The following is an 8,156-nucleotide window of genomic DNA, read 5'->3' on the forward strand; positions in this document are numbered from 1 at the left end:
GTATCTTTATTATTTTTTAAATTCAGTTTAAAACACATTTTGTTGGAATTTTGTCATTAAAACATGTAAACATAACTTTGGTGTACATATATACAGTGGAATTCATGAATATTTCCACTGGTTGTGAATCTCTTATACAGTAAAAAAAACATGATTATACATATCCCCATAGTGTGATACACACTAGCGTCATATATCATCACACCTCACGTTCCATCACATACTCATTCCATACAACAACATACATACATCAAGTACATTACTATTCCAGCTTTAATTGGCATGGCAACAAACTCATGGCAAGAACCCTTCACTAATGTCCATGGTTATGCTGCCAGCTGGAGGTCCAACAGGCCAACGCACATTTCAGTGGAACAGGGGTATTTAAATCCAGCTTCTTCAGGACCGCATACTTGCATTGATTTATGTAGCGGAGGTAAGATGGGGAATCTAAAAACAAAGGGATTATACTCATTTATGGTGCACTGAAAATGTTTATTCTGATACAATTAATGGTGACTTTTGCTCCATATCACTTGTTAGAGGAAAGAGGGGTTCATAACCTAGGAAATGTGATTAGAAATAGAATAGATATCCTTCACCATTTCATCCAGTGAAACATGAAATTAGTGGGGAAAGGTTCCCCAAAGTTAAAATGGAATCATGTGATAAAGACTGAGGGGCATATTTACAACTTCTGGCGCATCTCTGCAAATCAGCAGGGATGCGCCAGAACAGATGCGTCACGTAATCCCCCCCTTGCGCCACCACAGATGCGTCGCATTTACAATGCGGTGCACCATGGTGCAAGGAGGGGAAGACGCGTGACGCATCTTGTGGCGTACGGGCGGCGCATTGCTGGAGTCGCAAGCACGACGCAATGCACAGGGGCCGCCCATACTTAACGTGGTGCGTCACTCTTTGCGCCTGCTTCAAGCAGGCGTAAGGATTTGACGCAGCAGAGTCGTAAAACTGACTCAGTGAAATCTTGTAGATTTCACTGCATCAGTTTTACGGGGCTATCCTGCGAGGGAACGCCCACCCTGCGACAGAACGCCCACATGAAACCTGATGCAGGTTTCATGTGGTGCAGGGCTTTACAACGTGACGCATCTGCCTAGATGCGTCACGTTGTAAATAAGTCGCAACGTGGCGCATAGATTACGCCGCCGCTGCGTCACAAAAGTGACGCAAGGACGGTGTAAAAGTATTGCAAGGGGCTTGTAAATCTGCCCCATAGAGTGCTGTAAGGCTTCTCATTCACCTGATGTGCAGAAAGTTTAAGAAGCCCATGTAGGTATAATGTATTGTACCTTATATCCCTTCTCCTCATTTGAACCTATCATGCAATAGTTGGAAATTATAGGACATTTGGTCACTAACCAATAATACAAGTTGGCTTTATACACAATGGTAAAAGCATGTGTGCCGGAGCGTTAGGCACATATGGGGCCTTCTTCTCCATTAGCCGTGCTGGAACTCTCAATTGTGCCACTGGCTTATCTAAGCGCTGTAACAATAGAGAAAACACAGCTATAGTATCCATTCTGCCTACTTTCATGTTAATGAATGGAACCATCATGCTTGTACATAATGCATGGAGCTGGTACCTTGCAAATGTATTTAGGCAGAAGAGAGCAGCTTCCCATATGAATGTTCAGTGGTTACTTCATTATGTCTTTTATCGTGCTTCAGCATTGGGCATTTTGCGCACAATATCCCGAGATATAGATCTGTGTGCCTATTCGTTAGACTGTTGAGAGGTAAAGAGAAAATACATAAATAAAATTTGCTGATGTCCTCTTTCAGTCAGATAAGTTTTATTGTGGTGCTAAGCTATAGTGCTAACAATTCTCCTACTTGTTGATATCAATGCCACTACACACTCCGAGCATATGATGGTCTCGCCCTCCCCTTATTACCGCTGGTCTAAGGCCTGTCCCAAAGACACGAGGATCTTTGGCCTACTATTGGTGCTTTAGAACAGAAGTTACCACTTTCTCGATCTTGTCACCTACGTCTAGGATCTGCTTCCCCCATTCAGTAACGTGACTCTCATACACACCCTTCTCTTATTTCAGCTGTTTTAAGGCATGTCCCAGAGACACTAGGATCCACCTCCTTCATCATACTGCCAGTACTTTAAAAGCCAGAGCTACCACTTATCCGGTCATTTCACCTACTCCTTATGTCTACTCCCAATCTTGCCATTGTTCCACATTTCGGTGACTAGGTGCTCACAAGAGAACATCAACACATTTTGAGCCTGTTTCAACATGAGGCTGGAGCGATGGATGTAAGCAATGCCCCCCTCCCCAGTTTTAACAGGTCTATTGCCTTTGATAATGTCATAATCAGGAGGGATTAAGATGTCAGGCATTGGGGAGGAGGAGTCATTAAGCCAAGCTCCAGTAAGGATCAGGTGGTCCAATTATTGAGTGGTGATGAGCTCAGAGATATCCGCTGCGAGTTTCACTGTTGATCTGCAGTTGAGAAGCATCGATTTGATGTGAGAGTTGCTAGTGACCGCTTCTAGGCAAGATGTGGTGATCTGAAGTAGGTTATCCCTGCTGTTCACAGATCTAAGGTTAACACTTGGTTCTCTACCAGAGTCAGAGGAGATAGCTGGGATGTTGATTGGTTTTGTCAGAGGAGCCACGCCAAGGGCCATTGTACGAAAGAAGAAGTGTCATCATTCGACAACTGAGGCAAGAACCTAAGGGGCCTAGAAGTGTGGTTAGAAAGAGGCTGAGTAATCCAGAATGGGCTGTGTGGGATAATGAGTGAGGCCCTTTCCTCCACGCAGTGTTTAACACTTGAAGGAAGAGTAGGTAGATCATACCCAAAGGAGGGATAGAGTTTGCAAAACATCTCCATCTTCAAGGAGAAATCTAGGAGGGTCTGCAGGTTATCCTTGATAGTAAGGAGATTGTGTTTGAGGTCAGCCATTTCTCCTCAAAGAAGAGGGGAGTTAGAAGGTATAAAATCACCCACAAACAAATTGCAGGGGGGAACAGTAATCCTGTTTGAATTCAGTCACATTATCCGTCCAGGGAGGAGGATTAGCATAGATGGCATCCGGACTCGGTGTAAGAGGTTGAAGAGAAAACCTTCAAGGTGAGTTTATCCTGTGACATAGGGAAGAAATAGGAGAGGAGATAGGTAGGTGAGGGTTAACAGATGAGGTACTGGGGTAAGAAATTGAGTGCGGAGTAGGAGAAGCACTTAGATTGGTGTTACAGGCACTTTGAGTTAGATAATCCGGGATATCTGGGTTGTGTTTGTATGTATCGCACTCATCAACCGTGTCAGGGGATGTAACAGACCCGTTCATAGAGAGTGAAGGGGAGGTTGTGGGGGAGGAAACAGAGTGGGAGGGAACAGAAGGATCAGCAGTTGTGGAGATACTAATATGTTGTAGACTAGGATTAGAGTTATTAAGTGCATTTGTAATCCTCATAAAGAAACTGTCATAGCGATTAAGATTCAGGTCAAAGGCTTGAATAAGGATTTTGCCATTATTGTAGAGAGAGATGGCCAGATCAGCATCGAGGATTGGAGAAGGTAATATGACTATTGGGAAACCGTGGGGTTTTTGCACAGAAGTTTGGAATGAAGAGTAACAGTTAAGGCTCTTCTCAACTGGGCTCTTCTGGTTGTGTAGAAAATAGGGTCTGTAACCACCAAACCCTTTGACGAGCAAAAATAGGTATCAGAGATAAGCGTTTAAGGACAACGTTTGAGTAGATTGTGTTTAAAAGTCTTTGCTGCTTTCTTCTAGTGGCTGGGGGGTAAACAAATTTGTAAGCACTAAGGCCTACCAGTGCCAGGAAGTCAGAGGAGTGAGTAGTAGGTCGAGTCATGGTGAGGATAGCAAGCAGAATAGTAGGGGTGAGGAAAGATCACAGCCAGATATAGTTAGGGCCACCATAAGAGAGATACAGTAAACCAATTTTAGGGGGGCAATATTCCGGTCTTGGGTTCCAAGTTCGACAGAGCAATGCGCAAGGATGCACTTGTTAGTTGTTGAGATAACATTGGAGGTTAGTGAGCTATTACACTCCTAGGTAAAACAGAGGATAGTGCTTTGTTGCAACAGACTATTCCAAGGTGGCCGCTCCCAAGGCAGAACAGGAGGGAAGTCTTACCTATCTTTCTATGCCCCAGCTAATTGGAGTACATAGTGCCTTATTGCAACCAGACTATTCCAAGATGGCCACACTAAAGGTAGAGCAGGAAAGAAGTCCTACCAGTGTAGCTTGGCGACGACACAGCGCCTGCTTTCGAAAGGAGTTCAACACCAAAGCCTTCATCAACTGTGCAGATCGGCACAAATGCTTCCCCTCCATCCACAGCATCAACGCAGCACCTCCTCGGCTCCTCACATCGAGTCTTTGATGTCAACGCTTGCTCCATCCAAGGTACTGTCTCAGCGGGAACTGCGTGAGCCAGCCTGCCCTCGATCATGGTCCACCTGAACTTTGGATTTACCCCAGTCAAGCCCAACCTTAAGTAGCCTTTGAGAGCTATTGACTTCAAAGCAATATGTTTGATATATTCTTTAAAAAATCATAACTCCCATTCTACTTATTGAATCTTTGTCATTTTGGTCTTGTTTTATTCATGACATTATTCTCTATTTTTCTAAACCTGTGTGGAGAATTTTTGTGGTGTTTTCATTATGTTACCGTGTGTGTGTGCATGTGTGTGTGCGTGTGTGTGTGGGTTTGTGTTACTATCCTTGTGGGGACTTGGGTGTGATAACACACTCACGCTGTGGGGACGTGATTGCACTGTGGGGACTTGAACCCAGGTCCTCACAAGACAGTGGGCCCGATGTAGGTGGCAAAAATACCGGTCGGTAATACCGAAAATCGGTAGATTTCTGCCTTACCGACAGGTATATAGCAATCCCCAATGTAGGAAAGGAATCGGTAATAAGGAATCGGTAAATACCAATTCCTTATTACCGATTTCTAATTTACCTAATCGGATTTACCGAACAGCCAAATACCGAATCGGTAAATAAGAAACGGTAAAAACGATGAAAGAGATGTAGAGAAATTCGGTAATACCGAATTTCCTAAAATTCGGTACTTAAGAGTCAGTAATTACCACTGACTGCAAGCAGGTGGTAATCAGCTGCAGTGTATTTAAACAGTCCCAAAATGCAACAGTGTGATCACTATGGTGGCCCTCTATGTGATAGCATAAGTGAGGCAGCAGGAGTGAGGATCTGGAGACGAGAGGTGCGCGTTTACAGACAGCGCATCACACTCTTCCAACTGACTGAGGCAGAAATCCATGAAAGGTACGGGCTACACCCCCAAACCATCCTGGACCTGATAAGGGACCTGCACCCACTCCTGGAGCATCCAACACCAAGGGCGCACGCTATACCACCACATGTGCAGGTGCTCTGTAGCCTACACCTACTTGCATTTGGCAGTTACCAGGGGGTGATAGCTGCAGTAGGTCGGGTGTCACAGAGTTGCCTGTCCCGTTTCTTCAACAATTTAATTGATGCCATGATGCAGAGAATGCATCACTACATAAGCTTCCCAACCACACAGCCGGAACTGCTGATAACCAAGACAGACTTTTACCAAAAGGCACAGTTCCCGCATGTCATAGGGTGCATTGATGGGACACACATTCCAATCTGCCCACCTGCAGCCACATCTACAGAAACAGAAAATCAACCCACTCCATTTATGTGCCGGTAATCTGCGATGCAGCCAACTTAATCACCAACATTGTGGCCAAATTTCCTGGGAGCAACCACGACTCATACATTTTCCAGAACAGTTGGATCTATACACGCCTGACTGCAGGAGAATTTGGAGAAGGATACCTGCTAGGTAAATCACTGTGACACACCCTGATCTACACTGCAGATGAATGTGTTGCCGACTGTTATTAATGGCACTGTCTTCTCCACCTAGATGATAGCGCTTATGCTGTGCGGTCATTCATCCTCACACCTTACTTAAACCCATCGACCCCAAGTGAGAGACGATACAATGTGGCGCACAAATCAACACGCAACATTGTGGAGCGCACGTTTGGACTATTGAAAAGCAGGTTCCGCTGCCTCCACAAAAGCGGAGGTGCACGTCAGTACACACCCATCATCTGCTGCAAGATCATCGCAACTTGTGCTATGCTGCATAACCTTGCCACTAAGAAAGGTACAGAAGTTGAATTAACTGACTCTGAGGACGATGATGATGATTTTGCACAGCCAGAGACCAACGCAGCTGTCATTCACATGCAACAGCCAGTTGTAGCATGTGAATGACGTAGTTTAATATATTGGCACTACGCCACTACACAAAGGGCTCAACATGACAGGCCTATCTGTAACCACCCTACGAGGATGTCATGAGTTAAGTCACCCAGTTAAGGAGACAAAATTTGGCTTGCATTAACGCCTGCGGCCACGCACAACACTGCTGGATTCCCTTAGCAGACTGTCATCACTGTGAATCGATCCAGTGCCAGCCCCATGACGTCTGCTGCTCCTCCTGGTCTCAGTTGCAGGGGGCGTTATACTGCTGTGACTTGTCATCTCCGCACTGTCCAACACGTCACCTGCACCAGTATTGGCTGCCTGAGTAGTTAAGAGCACTTCAAGTGCACTTGTAACTTCAACCAGCCCCCTTGAAACATCACGGCTGCAGTGTGCCAGCCCTTCCTGCATGGCGACGGAGCGCCTGCAGAGCAGAGAAGTGGCTGTGGAGAGGCGGTTCACTGCCTTTGTATTATTCTCCATCTTCTGCCTCTCCCTGCGCCGTGCCATCCTGTCCTCATCCAGCTTGCTGCACAGCAGCATCACTGACTGGGACATGTCCCTCATGCCCTCTGCCATTTCCTTCATGCCCTCAGCCAGCGTCTTGTTCATTGAGAAGATGCCCTTCTCTATGTTATGCATGTTTGCATTCACTTGTCTCATCTGCCACTGTACTGACGGATTGCTTTCCCTTGCAGGCGCTGAACCTTTAGCATGCTCGCCTCCAGCCCTGCAAATACACCATGCTCCTCACCCTGCAAAGGTGGACTGGGTTCCCTAGCCCTGCAGCGTCTGGCACCTGTGTGTGATCGCTCTGTTGTGACCTGCGATCCTGCATCATTGCCATCCACCGGCACTGTTGACTGTTCGCCACCTCTGCTGTCTTCCAAGGACAACTCCATCTCTTGGAGTCTGGAAACTGCATGCCTCCTGGGTCTTGTTACTGCCGGTGGTGACGCTGCTGCTACTGATGCCAGTGGTGGTGCTGATGGCAGTGGTGGTGATGCTGGTAGTGGGGCTGATGCTGGCAGTGGTGCTGATGCTGGCAGTGGTGGTGATGCTGGCAGTGGTGGTGATGCTGGCAGTGGGGCTGATGCTGGCAGTGGTGCTGATGCTAGCAGTGGTGGTGATGCTATCAGTGGTGGTGATGCTGGCAGTCGTGGTGATGCCGGTGGTGGTGGTGTGGTGTGCCATGCAGCTGCAACGGGCTCCTCCGATCTCTCTCTCCGGGGTGCCCTTCCTGCCTTGTCATGTGCAGACATGCGCGATGTCTCGCCTGTGGACACAAATAGTACATTAGCTCACTAGTCTTGCAGGACTACGTACCAATAATGCATTTTCATTTCTGCCAATCTATCTTTCTGTCCTCTGCTTGCTTATCACTGATGTGTGTCACATGCCTTTGTGTTCAGGCGGATGACTGTCATGATAGGTGTTACACTGACTACATCTCCCATCATGCATTGCTGGTGTTTAGTAAAACCTGTACTGGAGTGGGATTCACACTGCCTCATTGGGGAATGGGGTTAGGGGGTGGGGGCGCAGCTTGGTGTGCATGTGGCTTACCTTGTTTGTTGGCAGCTCTGGCTGAGCTGTCTGCATCCCCGATTCCACTGATGCTGTCAGGCTCAATGGTGGTAGGCCTGGGCTAAAATTCCGTTCCGCTCGCGGAAATTGCAATAATTTGACATTTTTGCGTTCCGCAGAGAGCACGAAAATGTCAATTTCCGCAATCCGCATTTTACCGGAATTTTTTTGCGTGCTCGCGCTGTAAAATAATACATTCTCGCGTGCCCGCGATCACCTTACCTGAATACCTGTATTCACCGACAAGTTTTCCCGGTCCGGTCACGTTCTCCACGAG

This window comes from Triturus cristatus, chromosome 2_2 (assembly GCF_964204655.1).
Source record: "Triturus cristatus chromosome 2_2, aTriCri1.1, whole genome shotgun sequence".
Taxonomy (NCBI): Eukaryota; Metazoa; Chordata; class Amphibia; order Caudata; family Salamandridae; genus Triturus; species Triturus cristatus.